The sequence below is a fragment of the Papio anubis genome, chromosome 12 (assembly GCF_008728515.1).
Source record: "Papio anubis isolate 15944 chromosome 12, Panubis1.0, whole genome shotgun sequence".
NCBI lineage: Eukaryota > Metazoa > Chordata > Mammalia > Primates > Cercopithecidae > Papio > Papio anubis.
Window position 1 is genome coordinate 82,750,178 of NC_044987.1, and position 19,783 is coordinate 82,769,960.

The 19,783-nt window shown below is 42.0% G+C and overlaps 1 pseudogene; it reads left to right on the forward strand.

Moving 5' to 3' along the window:
• The first annotated feature begins 1,637 nt into the window (after window positions 1-1,637).
• LOC101014832 lies at window positions 1,638-4,950 on the forward strand (annotated as a pseudogene).
• The last annotated feature ends 14,833 nt before the right edge of the window (window positions 4,951-19,783 follow it).

Consider the following 19,783-nt stretch of genomic DNA (forward strand, 5'->3'; position numbering starts at 1 on the left):
CCAAAACCTATTCCGTACATAGTAGCCAGAGTCATTCGGTTAAAATGTGACAGCATATTATCACTTCACTTAAACCTTTCAGTGCCTTCCTCCTCCCTTAAAGTTCAAGTTAAAATCATTACATGATTTACAAGACTCACTGATCTGGCTTCATTACTATTCCTCTGAATTTTCTCCTCCTGCATTCCCTTCAACTCATTCTTTCTGCTGACACTGGAATCCTTTATACATCATCAGACAAATTCCTGCTTCGGGGTCTTTGCCTTGAAGGGTTCAATCTGCCGAGAATAATATCTTACAGATACTTACATAACTTCATCCCTCACATCCTTCAGGTCCTTACTACTTACTTGTGGCCTTCTCAATTACCTGCTTAAACTTAGAAGTCTTACGGCAACACACCCACCCCTCTTCCCTGCTCTATTTTTCTCCTTAGCTCTTATTACTATTTATGATACTTAACATGCATTTTTGAAAATTTTATTGCACACTATAATTTAAGCACTATGAGAATAGGCAGATTGTTTTGTTAATGATTTGGTACATAGTAACCACTAAATAATAATTTATTGAATTAATGAAGGGCTATATATTTTAGCTTAATAGAATGACTTAGAATTTTGCAACATGAACTAATCGGATTTTAAGAAATCCCATCATGGAAGAATGTTTGCTGTCATAGCATAGACTTATAAAAAATCTATGCCTATCTCATCTATTAGGTAGAGCCTCATAAAAAATCCAATATGTAATACTTGTGTTTATCGATTTTTTAAAAGAAAATTGGTAACTTATTTTTGTTCTCAATGCTGACTGCCTTTCTCCTTTGACTTCCTGATAGTTTATAAATATAATTTCAAAATTCTTAAATCTAAAAAGAAAATGGTTACTGGTTACTTTAATTAAAGAAAAAAAAATTGTCAATTACGCAGACATTAATCACTTTGGGATCAACTGCCCCTCTGTCTGCTGAAGATTTTGAAATACTGGGTCAAGTTCTCGGTTTTCCCCTTTCATCATTGTAATTCCTTTTAAAGTGGCCTTCCCCTGAGCAAAGCTAACATTGAACAAAACTCTAAAGCTTGTCTCTTTTCAAAAAGAAAAAAAAATAAAAACTAAAAAGAAAAGAAGAAAATCATTGTATTAATGCCTCTGTTCTAGTGTGAACAATAATTAGCAGCGAGTTTCACATTTTTAAAACAAAATCTAATTAGTTACGAAGAACACCCAACTCCCCTCTATTATTTATTTTTCTTCTACCTTAATAATTGGCTGGCCTCATATTATTTACCTATTTCTACAAAAACAAAAATTAAACGAACAAAAAACACTCTCAGAGATGCTCAAAGAAAAGGAAGACGGAGCCAAGATGGCCGCCTCCACCACCCAGTGCCCAGTGACAAAAGCGGGGAGCAAGTCGGCGGGGCCGCGCGCGGGGTTGTCCGGGAGCGCGCGCCGGCCTGGGCGCCCCACCGCAGGGCTCCCCAGCCCCGGCACTGCAGCACCGCCCGCGCCGCCGCCGCCGCCGCCGCCGCCGCGGCCACCGCCACCTCCACCACCACCGCCACCGCCACCGCCGCCGCGGGACGAGCCCAGGGACTGGCCGAAGGCCGGGCGGGAGCCAGGGCCCGGGCCCTTGTCCGCGCCAGGCCTGGGTTCTGAGGAAAACGCAGTGGTGGCCATGGACCTGAGTTCTCCCTCGCTCCCTAAGACGACCCTGCCTGTCCCTGGGGCCCTGGAGCAGGTGACCAGTTGGCTGAGCAGCAAAGTGGCTCTGGAGGTTCCTCATGGCAGCAAACAGGAGCTGCAGGACCTCAGATGCCAGAGCCTGACCACCGGCGAGGTCTGCGGCGCCTGCTTTGAGACCCGAAAGGGCCTGTCCAGCCACGCACGCTCCCACCTGCAGTAGCTGGTAGTGGCAGAGTCCGAGAGGCGCGTTGCACCCATCAACCTCCTCTAGGAGCTTATGAAGCAGAAGGGCCTGCCCGACGCCCACCTTGGGCTGCCCCCGGGCCTGGCTAAGAAGTCCAGCTGGCTGAAGGAGGTGGTCTCCGGGGACCCCGTCCCGGCTTACTTACCCTGGCCAACTCCTTGGATGCCCCTGCTGTCAACAAAGCCATTAAGTTGCATCTCGGCTTCTCGACCAAGGACCTGGGCCGCCCCCACCTCCCCAGCTCTCCGCTCCTCAAAAAGACACCACTGGCCCTGGCGGGCTCCTCTACCCCTAAGAATCCTGAGGACAAGAGCCCCGAGCTGTCCCTGAGCCCCCAGCCGGCCTCCCAAAAGGCACAGTGACCTCAGCCTGAGGCCCGTGAACCTCACCTCAGGCCCAGAGTCAGCACCAGACGTCCGCTGCTGTGAGTTCTGTGGTGAGTTCTTCTAGAACCGCAAGGGCTACTGGAGCCACACGGGTTCCCACCTGAGGCAAATGGGCGTGACTGAAGGGTACGTCAACGGCTCGCCCATCAACAGGCTGCGGGAGCTCCTGAAGAGACAGACCCAGTCTCGCCCTGGCAGACCTCCCAACCAGCCAGGGCCAAGTCCAAAAGCTCTGGCCAAGATGATGGGCAGCACAGGTCCTGGCAGCTCACCGGAAACCCGCAGCCCCTCGGACCTTCACATCTCACCCTTGGCCAAGAAGTTGCCACCGCCACCAGGCAGCCCCCTGGGCTACTCACCAACTGCCTCTACTCCTCCCACGGCCCGGAAGATGTTCCCAGGTCTGACTGCACCCTCCCTGCCCAAGAAGCTGAAGTCTGAACAAATACGGGTGGAGATCAAGCAGGAGATGCTGCCGGGGGCCGTTCCCGGGGAGCTACACCTGTCTGAGGGTCCCTGGGAGGCGCCACGGGAAGACATGATACCTCTGAACCTGTCTTCCCGGGCAGAGCCGGTGCGCGACATCGCTATAAGTTCTGCGGCGGGTTCTTTGAGAAGCGCAAGGGCCTATCTAGTCACGCGTGCTCCCACCTGCTGCAGATGGGTGTGACCGAGTGGTCAGTCCATGGTTCGTCCATTGACACTGCGAGAGATCCTCTAGAAGTCCAAGCCGTGCCTCATCAAGAAGGAATCAATCACTGGCTGGAGACCTGGTCCCTGCCTTGGCTGAGGATGGGCCTCCCACTGTGGCCCCTGGGCCAGTGCAGTCCCCACTGCCGCTATCGTCTGGCCGGTCAGGCAAACCAGGCACAGGGCCGGCCCAGGTTTCCTTGTGAGCTCAGCCTGACTCCCATCTCTGGGGCCAAGCCCTGAGCCACTGGCTACTGGCTACCTGGGCTCAGTGGCAGCCAAGCTGCCCCTGCAGGAGGACCGCCTCCTCCCCAGCAGAGGTCAAGGCCAAGACCTACATCCAGACTGAACCGCCCTTCAAGACAAAGACCATTCACAAGAAGACCTCCCACTCCTCCACCGAGGCCTGCTGCGAGCTGTGTGGACTTTACTTTGAAAACCGCAAGGCTCTGGCCAGCCACGCACGGGAACAACTGTGGTAGTTCAACGTGACCGAGTGGCGCATCAGTGGTTCGCCCATCGAGACACTGAGCGAGTGGATCAAGCACCAATCCCAGAAGCTGGGCGCCTACCGCAGTTATACATCCGGGGCAGCTGCACCTTCACCAAGAAGTACCGCAGTGCCAGCCATGGCCATGACAGTGACAAGCGGCCGTCCCTGAGCTGGCACCCAGGCGCCTGGCCGTGGTAGGCTGCAGTGCTGGGGGCCTGGGAACCAGAGCCTGAGGCTGGCTGGGCAGCCCACAGTGGTGAGCAGCCTCTGGCAGCCAGGCCGCTGGACACCGTGAAGGCTGAAGCGCATCAGCGGCAGAACATCAACAAATTCGAATGCCGACAAGCTCGTCCTCCAGATGCCTCCACAGCCGGGGGAGGTGAGGAGACCGATGACCTACAGCAGAAGCTGGAGGAGGTGAGGCAACCCCACCCCGAGTCCGGCCGGTCCCCTCCCTGGTGACCCTGACATCACTTGTCAAGTTCATGGGCAACATCTACACTTGTCCTCAAATGCAGGTTCTGCGAAATGAAATTCCAGGGCCCCCTCTCTATCCAGGAAGAGTAGGTGTGGCACTTACAGCTGCACATCCTGGAGATGAACTTCTCCAAAGTGGACCCACAGCCTAAGGAGTCCCAGGCCCTGCAGGCACAGACAGTGGCGGCAGAGGCTTCCTAACACAAAAGCATTCCAGATCCCCTCTCATGCCACCTGTGTCTCCTCTTCTTCCTCTGTATCCTCGTCCCTCATCCTCTTTCTTTCCATTTCCGTAGGAGCAAGCCAAAACCTCAAACCGGCGCCCCTTGGGGTCTGGGCACTCTACAGCCAGGGCGCCGGGAGCAAGCTAGCAGCCCTTTCCCCAGTCCGAAGACTCTGGGACCACAGGGTGTCTTCCTTCAGCCTATGCCCACATGGTCCAGCAGGGGCAGCAGCCAGGTCTCGGGTGGCAGCCGATCTGGTCGCAGGGGAGGACAGCACTCCCCATTCTAGCAGCCAGTCAGGGCGATGTCTGCCATCCGTGGCCATTTGCAAAGACCCCAAACACCCCTGTTCTGGTTCCCTCTCGCCCCCATGAATATCCTCTCACACGCATGTACATGCGAACACACAAGCACCCTGTGAGACCTGGGATCTGCCCCGGATCCCCAGTTCCAGGGTCGAACGACCACATCATGCCACGGTGCTTGCTCAGGGGAAGCCATGCTCCCTCTGTGGAGCCAGCTGGAGCCTGGGAGCCCCCCACTGAGCCCCCAATGCCACGGAAATCCTTGTTGGCTGCCCCCCAGAGGGGCCTTCCCAACTGGGAATAGCCTAGAGCTGACAGCTGACTCCTGCCATGTCAAGACCCCTAAAGAGCCTCATGGGCTCTGGGACCCTGGAGGGTGAGAAGGTGGGGTGGGACTCTCCTGCCCAACCCCTGACCCCTTCCCCTTTTCACTGTTGCTTTCTATGTATAGCTCCCTACGATTTTCAGTTTTTTAAAAACGCGTTTTGTGTAGAAAATAAGGAACGTGGATCTTTTTATTTTGCAATCCTGGACCAGCTAGAAACCTTTGACCTTTTAGAAGCTTAAAAGCTTTTAAATCAACATTAAAAGCTGATTGACCTTTTAACTTTTTTCAGTGACCACATTTGGTTATCGATGTACCTAGAAGTATGTAAGTTAGATTAAATTTCTCTTCTGAAAAAGCCCCAGGGGAAATAAAAAAGGAAGGAAGCGAGGACTCCCTCTCGAAGTAGTCAATGAGGTATAGGAAGGGGGAAAAAATGGCCACGGAATCTGTGGATCCAAGTTCGAGTCAGATGCTATGACAGGAATGCGAAGCTGAAATGGCAACTTGGATGTGGTCAAAATTGTATTAATTTCTTTTCCAAAACAACACTCGTGTAGGATAAGATTATCTTATTCCTATTTTACAGATAAATAACCTAAGTTGCTCATGCAAGAAAATGAATATATTATATACGTTTACATATTTGTATACACACATATACAAATGTGGACATACACCTACATATATATTACATGAATAAATGTATATATATTATATTTATAAAATTTTCCCTTGTGACAAGAATGATTTAAGTTTGTTTTAACATCTTTAAGATAGTAAGCAAAAGAAGTGAAATTGATACTTAGTGTTGACAACATAGATGTATGACTGGATGCCCAACAAAACAGTGAAAAAATTATCTTTAATTTTCTACTGACTGCTTAAAATGATGAAACCAACTCATGGGTTAAATACCATTAAATGTTAAACCAATGCATGAATCAAGTGGAACAATTCCTGAAATGTCCATTAGGCAGTAATTCTGGTGAAGAACTCCATATTATCCAAGGTTTATATAGTGTGTATTTTACGTTGTTAGTCTTACCACCCACAAAGGAGATTTTAATATTAGAATTAGGAGTCTGAACTTGAGTTCAGATTTTTTAAAAAATGTTTTATTTGTCTTACTTTAAGTTCTGGGATACATGTGCAGAATGTGCAGGTTTGTTATATAGCTATACATGTGCCATGGTGGTTTGATGCACCTATCAACCTGTCATCTAGGGTTTAAGCCCCACATGCATTAGGTATTTGTCCTAATGCTCTCCCTCCCTTTGCCCCCTATCCCGGACAGGCCCTGGTGTGTGTTGTTCCCCTCCCTGTGTCCATGAATTCTCATTGTTCAACTCCCACTTATGAGTGAGAACATGCAGTGTTTGGCTTTCTGTTCCTGTGATAGTTTGCTGAGGATGATGGCTTCCAGCTTCATCCATGTCCCTGGAAAGGACATGACGTCATTCTTTTTATGGCTGCATAGTATTCTATGATGTATATGTACCACATTTTCTTTATCAAGTCTATCATGGATGGGCATTTGGATTGCTTCCATGTCTTTGCTACTATAAATAGTGTTGGAGTAAACATATGTGTCTTTATAGTAGAATGATTTATATTCCTTTGGGTATATACCCAGTAATGCGATTGCTGAGTCAAATAGTATTTCTTCTTCTAGATCCTTGAGGAATCAACACAGTGTCTTCCACAATAGTTGAACTAATTTACATTCCTACAACAGTGTAAAAGCATTCCTATTTCTCTATAGCCTCACCTGCATCTGTTTCTTGACTTTTTAGTAATAGACATTCTGACTGGCATGAGAGGATATCTCATTATGGTTTTGATTTGCATTTCTCTAATAATCAGTGCTGTTGAGCTTTTTTTCATATATTTGTTGGCTGCATAAATGTCTTATTTGAGAAGTGTCTGTTTATATCCTTTGCCCATTTTTTGATGGAGTTGTTTATTTTCTTGTAAATTTGTGTAAGTTTTTTGTAGATTCTGGAAATTACACCTCTATCAGATGGGTAGATTGCAAAAATTTTCTCCCATTCTGTAGGTTGCCTGTTCACTCTGATGGTAGTTTCTTTTGCTGTGCAGAAGCTTTTTAATTTAATTATATAGCAGTTTTTAATTTTCATTTTTGTTGCAATTGCTTTTGGTATTTTTGTTGTGAAATCTTTGCTTATGCCTATGTCCTGAATGGTATTGCCTAGGTTTTCTTCTATGGTTTTTATGGTTTGGGGTTTTACATTTAAGTCTTTAATCTGTCTTGAGTTAATGTTTGTATAAGGTGTAAGGTAGGGGTCCAGTTTCAGTTTTCTGCATATGGCTAGCCAGTTTTCTCAGCACCATTTATTAAATAGGAAATCCTTTCCCAGTTGCTTGTTTTTTGTCATGTTTGTCAAAGATCAGCTGGTTGTAGATGTGTGGTGTTATTTCTGAGGTCTCTGTTCTGTTTCGTTTGTCTATATGTCTGTTTTAGTACAAGTACCATGCTGTTTTGATTACTGTAGCCTTGTAGTATAGTTTGAAGTTGGGTAGCATGATGACACCAGCTTTGTTCTTTTTGCTTAGGATTGTCTTGGCTATACAGGCTCTTCTGTGATTCCATATGAAATGTAAAATAGTTGTTTCTAATTCTGTAAAGAATGTCAATGGCAGTTTGATGGGAATAGCATTGAATCTGTAAATTACTTTGGGCAATATGGCCATTTTCATGATACTGATTTTTCCAATTCATGAGGATGAAATGGTTTTCCATTCTTTTGTCCTCTCTTATTTCGTTGAGCACTGGTTTGTAGTTCTCCTTGAATAGGTCTTTCACATCCCTTGTTAGCAGTATTCCTAGGTATTTTATTCTCTTTGTAGCAATTGTGAATGGGAATGCATTCATGATTTGGTTCTCTGCTTGTCTATTGTTTGTGTATAGGAATATTTGTGATTTTTATACATTGATTTTGTATCCTGAGACTTTGCTGAAGTTGTTTAACAGCTTAAGGAATTTTTGCACTGAGATCATGGGGTTTTCTAAATACAGAATCATGTCATCTGCAAACAGAGACAACTTGACTTCCTCTCTTCATGTTTGAATATGTTTATTTCTTTCTCTTGCATGATTGCCCTGGCCAGAACTTCCAATACTATGTTGAATAGGAGTTGTGAGAGAGGGCATCCTTGTCTCGTGCTGCGTTTCAAAAGGAATGCTTCCAGCTTTTTTCCATTCATTATAATATTGGCTGTGGGTTTGCCATAAATAGCTCTTATTATTTTGAGATATGTTCCATTAATACCTAGCTTATTGAGAGTTTTTCACATGACGGGATGTTGCACTTTATTCAAGGCCTTTTCTGCATCTATTGAGATAATTATGTGGTTTTTGTCATTGATTCTGTTTATGTGATGAATTACATTTATTGATTTGCATATGTTGAACAAACCTTGCATCCAAGGGATAAAGCTGACTTGAGAGTAGAGGATAAGCTTATTGATGTGCCGCTGGATTCGGTTTGCAGGTATTTTATTGAGGATTTTCACATCAATGTCCATTGGGGATACTGGCCTGAAGGGGTATGTGTGTGTGTGTGTGTGTGTGTGTGTGTGTGTGTGTGTGTCTGGCAGATGTTGATATCAGGAAGATGCTGGCCTCATAAAATGAGTTAGGTTGGAGTCCCTCCTTTTCAATTGTTTGCAAGTTTCAAAGAGAATGGTACAAATTTCTCTTTGTACCTCTGGTAGAATTCGGCTATGAATCCATCTGGTCCTGGGCTTTGTTTGGTTGGTAGGCTATGAATTACTGCCCCAATTTCAGAACTTGTTAGTCTATTCAGGGATTCAACTTCTTCCAGGTTTAGTCTTTGGAGGGTGTATGTGTCCAGGAATTTATCCATGTCTTCTAGATTCTCTAGTTTATTTGCATAGAGGTGTTTATATAGTATTCTCTGATGGTAGTTTGTATTTCTGTGGGGTCAGTGGTGATATCCCCTTTATCATTTTTTATTGTGTCTATTGGATTCTTCTATCTTTTTCTCTTTATTAGTCTGCCTGGAAGTCTATCTATTTTGTTAATCTTTTCAAAAAACCACCTCCTAGGTTCACTGATTTTTTGAAGGATTTTTCATGTCTCTATGTCCTTCAGTTCTGCTCATATCTTAGTTATTTCTTGTCTTCTGCTAGCATTTGGATTTGTTTGTTCTTGCTTTTCTAGTTCTTTTAGTTGTGATGTTAGGGTGTTGATTTGAGATTGTTCCAGCTTTCTGATGTGCACAATTAGTGCTATCAATTTCCCTCTAAACACTGCTTTGGCTGTGTCCCAGAGATTATGGTACGTTGTGTCTTTGTTCTCATTGGTGTCAAAGAACTTCTTGATTTCTGCCTTAATTTCGTTATTTACCCAGGACTCATTTGGGAGCAGGTTGTTCAATTTCCATGTAGTTGGGTGGTTTTAAGTGGGTTTCTTAATCCTGAATTCTAATTTGATTGCACTGTGGTCTGAGAGACTGTTTGTTTTAATTTCTGTTCTTTTGCATTTGCTGAGGAGTGTTTTACTTCCAATTATGTGGTCGATTTTAGAATAAGTGCTATGTGGTGCTGAGAAGACTGTATATTCTGTTGATTTGGAGTGAGAGTTCTGTAGATGTCTATTAGGTCCACTTGATCCAGAGCTGAGTTAATGTCCTGAATATTCTTGTTAATTTTCTGTCTCTTTGATCTGTCTTAATATTGACATTAGACAGGTCTATTATTGTGTGGGAGTTAAGTCTCTTTGTAAGTCTCTAAGAACTTGTTTTTTGAAGATGAGTGCTCCTGTATTGGATGCATATATATTTAGGATAGTTAGCTCTTCTTGTTGTATTGATTCCTTTGCCATTATGTAATTTCCTTCTTTGTCTTTTTTGATCTTTGTTGGTTTCAAGTCCGTTTATCAGCGATTAGGATTGTGACCTCTGTTTTTTTGTTTTGTTTTTGTTTTTGTTTTGTTTGTTTGTTTTTTGCTTTCCATTTGCTTGGCAAATATTCCTTCATTTGTGTCTTTTCATGTGAGATGGGTCTCCTGAATACAGCACACCATTGGGTCTTGACTCTTTATCCAATTTGCCAGTCTGTGTCTTTTCATTGGGGAATTTTGCCCATTTACATTTAAGGTTAATATTGTTATATGTGAATTTGTTCCTGTCATCATGACGCTAGCTGGTTATTTTGCACACTAGTAGAAGCAGTTTCTTCATAGTGTCATTGGTCTTTATATTTTTGGTGGTTTTGCAATGGCTGATACCGGTTTTTCCTTTCCATATTTTGTACTTCCTCAGGAGCTCCTGCAAGGCAGGCCTGGTGGGAGTTTCAGTTTTCATTCTTTCCTTTGTATAGTGGTTATTCTTGAAAAAACAAAACAAAAAATGAAACCAAACCAAAAAAAAACTCTTAAATACTTTTGCCTCAGTTTTATAAAATAAGAGATAATACCATATATCAGTCATCTTTTGTGAATGTTGGGTTTGCCAACATTAAGAACCTTAAATATCCAATCAGGAGCATTATAATAACACATGGTAATAGTTTAGTGACTTGCAAGTACTTATGAGATAAGCATTTATTTGAAATTCATTTCCTCTATAACCAAAAATAATCTGAGATAATTGGGTTCAGAAATGTGACAACAGTACCAAAATAACTGTAAGTTGCCTTCCAAAGGCAACCTAACTAACTTGAAGTTAAAGATGAGCATAACCCATTATATAAACTTCAAGTTGTCTAAATATGCATCAATATTTTCATTACGGTTATTATTATAACTTGTGTTTCATGACCAATGTGAAAATTGGGTACTCAGCTTCTCGTATAATCTCCTGCTGAAGTATTTCTGGAATAATTTAGTTTTTTTTGTTGTTGTTGTTGTTGTTTTTTTTTCGAGACAGAGTCTCACTGTTTTACCCAGGCTGGAGTGCAATGGCATGATCTTGGTTCTCTGCAACCTCCACCTACAGGGTTCAAGCTATTCTCGTCCCTCAGCCTCCCAAGTAGCTGGGATTATAGCTGTGTACGACCACACAGCTACTTTTTGCATTTTTAGTAGAGATAGGATTTTGCCATGTTGGCCAGGCTGGTCTCAAACTCCTGGCCTCAAGTGATCCATCCGTCTCAGCCTCTCAAATTGCTGGAATTACAGGTATGAGCCACCACCCCTGTCCAATTTAGATGCCATTTGATGATGGTCATTTTATTTCTCTTCTAACCTCAGCTTTTTTGTTCTGTTTTGTTTTGTTTTGTATTGTTTCTGTAGTGTAACCACTGTGTTAACATAATGAATATTTCAAAAATCCCTAACCAAAAGAAACCCTATTATAAGAAGTCCAAACCACCTTTATCCATTTTCTGTCCTAAGTTTCTTCTCAGGACCATTAAAGAGTACTGCTTGTTTCCTCACATATTGAATTAGATCTCAGGTAAAATGGGTATTTCTATTTTTGTTCTTGTGGTTTTTCTTGCCAAGTCTTTTTTATTCCCTATATAAGGCATATATAATCCCAAAGAGAGATATACAGGGAGTCACTGCCAGTAAACAATCCACAGGGTATTCTAAAATGGCCCCTATGAACAGATGACTAAGACTCTTAACTAGGAAAAGCCTGTCTGAAAAAGTTCCTGTTTACTTTAGCATGAGTTCCGTTCCAGAAGTTTCCACACACATGAAGATTTCTGATTGAAAGTTTCCAGTAGTATTTTTTTTTTTTTTAATTAAAGAGCACTGAATTCCAGCCTTGGAAACATCTTAAGCTCAAGCTTCTCTCACTACATAACAGTACTAATAACATAATCCAAAAGTGAATTTAAAGTTATAGAGGGGAGTACATTTTATCATATTGACAAATTGCATGTTGAGACTTTTTTTTTTTTATTTTCATTGCAACATTTTCATTAGCTAAGCTATTTTTTTTTCTTTGAGACAGAGTCTCATTCTGCTGCTCAAGCTGGAGTACAGTGGCGCAATCTCATCTCACTGCGACCTCCGCCTCCTGGGTCAAAGCCATTCTCATGCCTCAGCCTCCTGAGTAGCTGGGATTGCAGGCATGCACCACCATGCTCAGGTAATTTTTATATTCTTTAGTAGAGACAATGTTTCACCATGTTTACCATGCTGGTCTCAAACTCCTGACCTCAGTTGATCAAACAGCCTCAGCCTCCCAAAGTGCTGGGGTTACAGGTGTGAGCCACTTCATCCAACCAAGAAACTCATAACCCAGGCTCACTAGCCATAACCCCAATAAAAATAGACCAAAACATTACCTGACAAATTTTGAGATGGCAAGAAGATTGTAAGGATCAGCACCAGACCTCGGGTCAAAAGTTCAGAATATGAATCCTGACACAATCCGAGTTGTGAATCTGCCTCTTTCTATCACCCAGAGTAAGCCAAGCATGTGAGGCTTCAGTTCACTCACCTGGTAAAATTTAAGGAGTACTGTATGCTTAATGTCCCCATAGGGATAGTGGATGAAAAATAGAGTTACAAGTTTTCTTTTGAGGTGAGGTAGGATTTTCACATCACTTGTTTGGAAAATTAAACATGCAAGATCGGTTTAATTAAAAAGAAAGTTGCAAGGAATTATTAACTCTGACATTATATGTCTATACTTTAAATTCTGGTTTCAGAAAATATAGACACTGTAGTAACGTAATTAGAAGAATAGATAGAATGAGAATTAAGAAGGTATCAACAATATTATGTATTACTAGAATCTTCTATCACACATTCTGGCTTCCTATTACCTTAATCCTTGGCAGTTATACTAATCTCTGTAAACACTGCTTCACTTTTAAATGTCACTAATATGGATCTAATTTTTCTCATTAGTAACATTTGGCAAAAAATTGGATTGGTGATTCTCAAAGTATGTTAAGTGCACTATATGCACTAATCCAACTAGAGGCACCCACCAAAACAGCTGAGAAATTTTAGCATGATATTCTTATCTTAAAGCTATGCAAGGTACATTCAAATTCATATCCTAAAATATCTGAGAAGTCATAAAATAAATAAACCAATTAATGTTTGATTAACCCAAATTTTCCCCAAAATGTTTTGACCATGGTATTCTTTTCTAGAAGTAACATGTATTAACACAGTGTAGTTGACTGGGTATGTGTCTGACCCATACCCTATCACTCCTGCAGTTTCACTGTCAGCTTCTCCAAGGGCCGGGACCTGATTCACTTTTCTTGTGGATTTCCTTTACCTCCCCTACATGTTCCTTTGCCAAGCCTTTCCTCAAGATGGCTTTATCTGCCTGCCTTGCAGAAAGAAGTACTGGGAATTAATACTCTCAACTTCCAAACAGCATCTAAAATGAGACGGTGCACAAATACCCTAGGTCTCTCCCAGCTTTTCTGGTGTGTTTTCCATTGGCTTCCACAGTTTTCCATGAGGTATTAACCTGAAGCACCCACAGTGGTAGGTTGGTTAGAAAGATAATTTATCTTGGCTGCCTTTCTTCTAGTCTCACTCTTCTACCACTGGTGTTTCTTTTAAGTCCTAAACAAGCTACTTGCACCTGAATTCTTGCTCCTGGGCATACTTCTGCCGAATGCGAACTGAGACACATATATAGGAAACCAAATGCTTCCTGCTCTCCTTTTCCGTGACCCAAATATCTGAACAATTACTTCTGAAAACCTCTGAACAGAAATTTCCAGGTATATGCAACCTATTCTCTGTATATTTTGTAAAAAGTTAAAGTTTGCTGACATTCCCTCTTAGGCATTTTAAGTGCTGGGTCCTTCAAGTGCTGGGTCCTTTAAATTCTGTCACAGTAAAAATTTTACTGGGCAAATTAAACAGGGAAGGAAAACTTTTTTCCAGACTACTGCAACTGGGAAGAAAGACTGAATTCAATCCTGCTGCAACAAAATGTGGAATGTTTAGGTGAATGAGTGAAAAATATTGGAGAGAAGAGGTTGGTCACTGAGATGTGGATATCACATTTGGTTATTACTGAGTCTGTAATTTTTTTTTTTCTGTGCTCTGGCCATCCATGTTTGCTAATTGGTGTTGATCAGGTTAGGTTCCTACCCTCTTATAGAGACTGGGACATAGGGCACTATTGCTTTCATTGTATACATTTGAAAGAGATAGTTCTCAGGTAATTGAAAAAGACATTTATTTGGTTGTAAAACTGCCAAGAGACTTGGAGACAATTTATAAACATTTTAAAGGGGTAGTGAAAAAATGTACAATAGCAAGGTTTTCTTTTTCTTTTCTATTTTTTTTAATTATACTTTAAGTTCTAGGGTACATGTGCACAACGTGCAGGTTTGTTACATATGTATATATGTGCCATGTTGGTGTGCTACACCCATTAACTTGTCCTTTACATTAGGTATATCTCCTAATGCTATCCCTCCCCACCTCCCACCAACCCACAACAGGCACCTGTGTGTGATGTTCCCCTTGCTGTGTCCAAGTGTTCTCATTGTTCAATTCCCACCTGTGAGTGAGAACATGCAGTGTTTGGTTTTCTGTTGTTGCGATAGTTTGCTGAGAATGATGGTTTCCATCTTCATCCATGTCCCTACAAAGGACATGAACTCATCTTTTTTTATGGCTACATAGTATTCCATGGCATATATGTGCCATATTTTCTTAATCCAGTCTATCATTGGTGGACATTTGGGTTGGTTCCAAGTCTTTTCTATTGTGAATAGTGCAGTAATAAACATATGTGTGCATGTCTTGATAGCAGCATGATTTATAATCTTTTGGGTATATACCCAGTAATGGGATGGCTGGGTCAAATGGCATTTCTAGTTCTAGATCCTGGAGGAATCGCCACACTGTCTTCCACAATGATTGAACTGCTTTACAGTCCCACCAGCAGTGTAAAAGTGTTCCTATTTCTCCACATCCTCTACAGCATCTGTTGTTTCCTGACTTTTTAATGATCGCCATTCTAACTGGTGTGAGATGGTATGTCATTGTGGTTTTGATTTGCATTTCTCTGATAGCCAGTGATGATGAGCATTTTATCATGTGTCTGTTGGCTGCATAGATGTCTTCTTTTAAGAAGTGTCTATTCATATTTTTCACCCATTTTTTGATGGGGTAGTTTGTTTTTTTTCTTGTAAATTTGTTTGGGTTCTTTGTAGATTCTGGATATTAGCCCTTGGTCAGATGAGTAGACTGCAAATATCTTCTCCCATTCTGTAGGTTGCCTGATCACTCTGATGGTAATCACTTGCTGTGCAGAAACTCTTCAGTTTAATTAGATCCCATTTGTCTATTTTGGCTTTTGTTGCCATTGCTTTTGGTGTTTTAGACATGAAGCCCTTGCCCATGCCTGTGTCCTGAATGGTATTGCCTAGGTTTTCTTCTAGGATTTTTATGGTTTTAGGTCTAACACTTAAGTCTTAATCCATCTTGAATTAATTTTTGTATAAGGTGAAAGGAAGTGATCCAGTTTCAGCTTTCTACATATGGCTAACAGTTTTCCCAGCACCATTTATTAAATAGGGAATTATTTCCCTATTTCTTTTTTTGGTCAGGTTTGTCAAAGATCAGATGGCTGTACCTGTGTGGTATTATTTCTGAGGGCTCTGTTCTGTTCCATTGGTCTACATCTCTGTTTTGGTACCAGTACCATGCTGTTTTGGTTACTGCAGTCTTGTAGTATAGTTTAAAGTCAGGTAGCGTGATGCCTCCAGCTTTGTTCTTTTGGCTTAGTATTGTCTTGGTAATGCAGGCTCTTTTTTGGTTCCATATGAACTTTAAAGTAATTTTTTCCAGTTCTGTGAAGAAAGTCATTGGTAGCTTCTTGGGGATGGCATTGAATCTACAAATTAACTTGGGCAGTATGGCCAGTTTCATGATATTGATTCTTCCTATACATGAGCATGGGATGTTCTTCCATTTGTATGTGTCCGCTTATTTCGTTGAGCAGTGGTATGTATTTCTCATTGAAGAGGTCTTTCACATCCCTTGTAAGTTGGATTCCCAGGTAATTTATTCTCTTTGAAGCAATTGTGAATGGGAGTTCCCTCATGATTTGGCTCTCTATCTGTTATTGGTATATAAGAATGCTTGTGATTTTTGCACATTGATTTTGTATCCTGAGGCTTTACTGAAGTTGCTTATCAGCTTAAGGAGATTTTGGGCTGAGATGATGGGGTTTTCTAAATATACAATCATGTCATCTGCAAACAGGGACAATTTGACTTCCTCTTTTCCTAACTGAATACCCTTTATTTCTTTCTCTTGCCTGATTGCCCTGGCCAGAACTTCCAACACTATGTTGAATAGGAGTGGTGACAGAGGGCATCCCTGTCTTGTGCCAGTTTTCAAAGAGAATGCTTCCACTTTTTGTCCATTCAGTATGATATGGGCTGTGGGTTTGTCATAAATATCTCTTATTATTTTGAGATACGTCCCATCAATACTGAATTTATTGAGAGTTTTTAACATGAAAGACTGTTGAATTTTGTCAAAGACCTTTTCTGTATCTATTGAGATAATCATGTGGTTTTTGTCTTTGGTTCTGTTTATATGCTGGGTTACATTTATTGATTTGCATATGTTGAACCAGCCTTGCATCCCAGGGATGAAGCCCTCTAGATCATGGTGGATAAGCTTTTTGATGTGCTGCTGGATTCGGTTTGCCAGTATTTTATTGAGGATTTTTGTATCGATGTTCATCAGGGATATTGGTCTAAAATTCTCTTTTTATTTTGTTGTGTCTCTGCCAGGCTTTGGTATCAGGATAATGTTGGCCTCATAAAATGAGTTAGGGAGGATTCCCTCTTTTTCTATTGATTGGAATAGTTTCAGAAGGAATGGTACCAGCTCCTCCTTCTACCTCTGGTAGAATTCAGCTGTGAATCCGTCTGGTCCTGGACTTTTTTTGGTTGATAGGCTATTAATTATTGCCTCAATTTCAGAGCCTGCTATTGGTCTATTCAGGGATTCAACTTCTTCCTTGTTTAGTCTTGGGAGGGTGTATGTGTCCAGGAATTTATCCATTTCTTCTAGATTTTCTAGTTTATTTGCATAGAGGTGTTTATAGTATTCTCTGATGGTAGTTTGTATTTCTGAGGGATTGGTGGTGATATCCCCTTTATCATTTCTTATTGCATCTATTTGATTCTTCTCTCTTTTTTTCTTTATTAGTCTTACTAGTGCTCTATCAGTTTTGTTGATCTTTTCAAAAAACCAGCTCCTGTATTCATTGACTTTTTGAAGGGTTTTTTGTGTCTCCATCTCCTTCAGTTCTGTTCTGATCTTAGTTATTTCTTGCCTTCTGCTAGCTTTTGAATGTGTTTGCTCTTGCTTCTCTAGTTCTTTTAAACGTGATGTTAGGGTGTCAATTTTAGATCTTTCCTGCTTTCTCTTGTGGGCATTTAGTGCTATAAATTTCCCTTTACACGCTGCTTTAAATGTGTCCCAGAGATTCTGGTATGTTGTGTCTTTCTTCTCATTGGCTTCAAAGAACATCTGTATTTTGCCTTCATTTTGTTATGTACCCAGTAGTCATTCAGGAGCCGGTTGTTCAGTTTCCATGCAGTTGAGCAGTTTTGAGTGAGTTTCTTAATCCTGAGTTCTAGTTTGATTGCACTGTGATCTGAGAGACAGTTTGTTAGAATTTCTGTTCTTTTACATTTGCTGAGGAGTGCTTTACTTCCAACTATATGGTCAATTTAAGTGTGATGTGGTGCTGAGAAGAATGTATATTCTGTTGATTTGGTGTGGAGAGTTCTGTAGATATCTATTAGGTCTGCTTGGTGCAGAACTGAGTTCAAGTCCTGGATAGCCTTCTTAACTTTGTGTCTCGTTGATCTGTCTAATATTGACAGTGGGGTGTTAAAGTCTCCCATTATTATTGTGTGGTAGTCTAAGTCTCTTTGTAAGTCTCTAAGGACTTGCTTTATGAATCTGGGTGCTCCTGTATTGGGTGCATATATATTTAGGATATTTAGCTCTTCTTGTTGAATTGATCTCTTTACCATTATGTAATGGCCTTCTTTGTCTCTTTTGATCTTTGATGGTTTAAAGTCTGTTTTGTCAGAGACTAGAATTGCAACCCCTCCCTTTTCTTGTTTTCCATTTGCTTGATAGATCTTCCTCCATCCCTTTATTTTGAGCCTATGTGTGTCTCTGCACGTGAGATGGGTCTCCTGAATACAGCACACTGATGAGTCTTGACTTTTTATCCAATGGGCCAGTCTGTGTCTTTTAATTGGAGCATTTAGCCCATTTACATTTAAGGTTAATATTGTTATGTGTGAATTTGATCCTGTCTTATGGCGTTAGCTGGTTATTTTGCTCATTAGTTGATGCAGTTTCTTCGTAGCATTGATGGACTTAACATTTTGGCATTTTTTGCAATGGCTGGTACCGGTTGTTCCTTTCCATGTTTAGTGCTTCCCTCAGGAGCTCTTGTAGGGCAGACCTAGTGGTGACAAAATCTCTCAGCATTTGCTTGTCTGTAAAGGATTTTATTTCTCCTTCACTTATGAAACTTAGTTTGGCTGGTTATGAAATTCTGGGTTGAAAATTCTTTTCTCTAAGACTGTTGAATATTGGCCCCCACTCTCTTCTGGCTTGTAGAGTTTCTGCTGAGAGATCCACTGTTAGTCTGATGGGCTTCCCTTTGTGGGTACCCCGACCTTTCTCTCTGGCTGCCCTTAACATTTTTCCCTTCATTTCAACTTTGGTGAATCTGTCAATTATGTGTCTTGGAGTTGCTCTTCTTGAGGAGTATCTTTCTGGCATTCTCCGTGTTTCCTGAATTTGAATGTTGGCCTGCCTTGCTAGGTTGGTGAAGTCCTCCTGGATAATATCCTGCAGAGTGTTTTCCAACTTGATTCCATTCTCCCCATCACTTTTACGTACACCAATCAGACATAGATTTGGTGTTTTCACATAGTCCCATGTTTCTTGGAGGCTTTGTTCCTTTTTTTATTCTTTTCTCTCTAAACTTATCTTCTCACTTCATTTCATTCATTTGATCTTCAATCACTGATACCCTTTCTTCCAGTTGATGGAATCGATTACTGAAGCTTGTGGATTCCTCACGTAGTTCTTGTGGCATGGTTTTCAGCTCCATCAGGTCATATAAGGACTTCTCTACATTGGTTATTCTAGCTAGCCATTCATCTAATCTTTTTTAAAGCTTTTTAGCTTCTTTGCTATGGGTTCGAACTTCCTCCTTTAGCTTGGAGTTTGATCGTCTGTAGCCTTCTTCTCTCAACTCATCAAAGTCATTCTCTGTCCAGCTTTTTTCTGTTGCTGGTGAGGAGCTGCTTTCCTTTGCAATGGGAGAGGCACTCTGATTTTTAGAGTTTTCAGCTTTTCTGCTCTGTTTTTTCCCCATCTTTGTGGTTTTATCTACCTTTGGTCTTTGATGATGGTGACATACACATGGGTTTTTGGTGTGGATGTTCTTTCCATTTGTTAGTTTTCCTTCTAACGGTCAGGACCCTCAGCTGCAGGTATGTTGGAGTTTGCTGGAGGTACACTCCAGATCCTGTTTGCCTAGGTATTAGCAGCGGAGCCTGCAGAACAGCAAATATTGCTGAATAGCAAATGTTGCTGCCTGATCGTTCCTCTGGAAACTTTGTCTCAGAGGAGTATCCGGCCGTGTGAGGTGTCAGTCTGCCCCTACTGGGGGGCGCCTCCCAGTTAGGCTACTCGAGGGTCAGGGACCCACTTGAGGAGGCAGTCTGTCCATTCTCAGATCTCAAACTCGGTGCTGGGAGAACCACTATTCTCTTCAAAGCTGTCAGACAGGGACATTTAAATCTGCAGAGGTTTCTGCTGCCTTTTGTTCGGCTATGCCCTGTCCCCAGAGGTGGAGTCTACAGAGGCAGGCAGGCCTCCTTGAGCTGCAGTGGGCTCCACCCAGTTTGAGCTTCCTGGTCACTTTGTTTACCTACTCAAGCCTCAACAATGGTGGGTGCCCCTCCC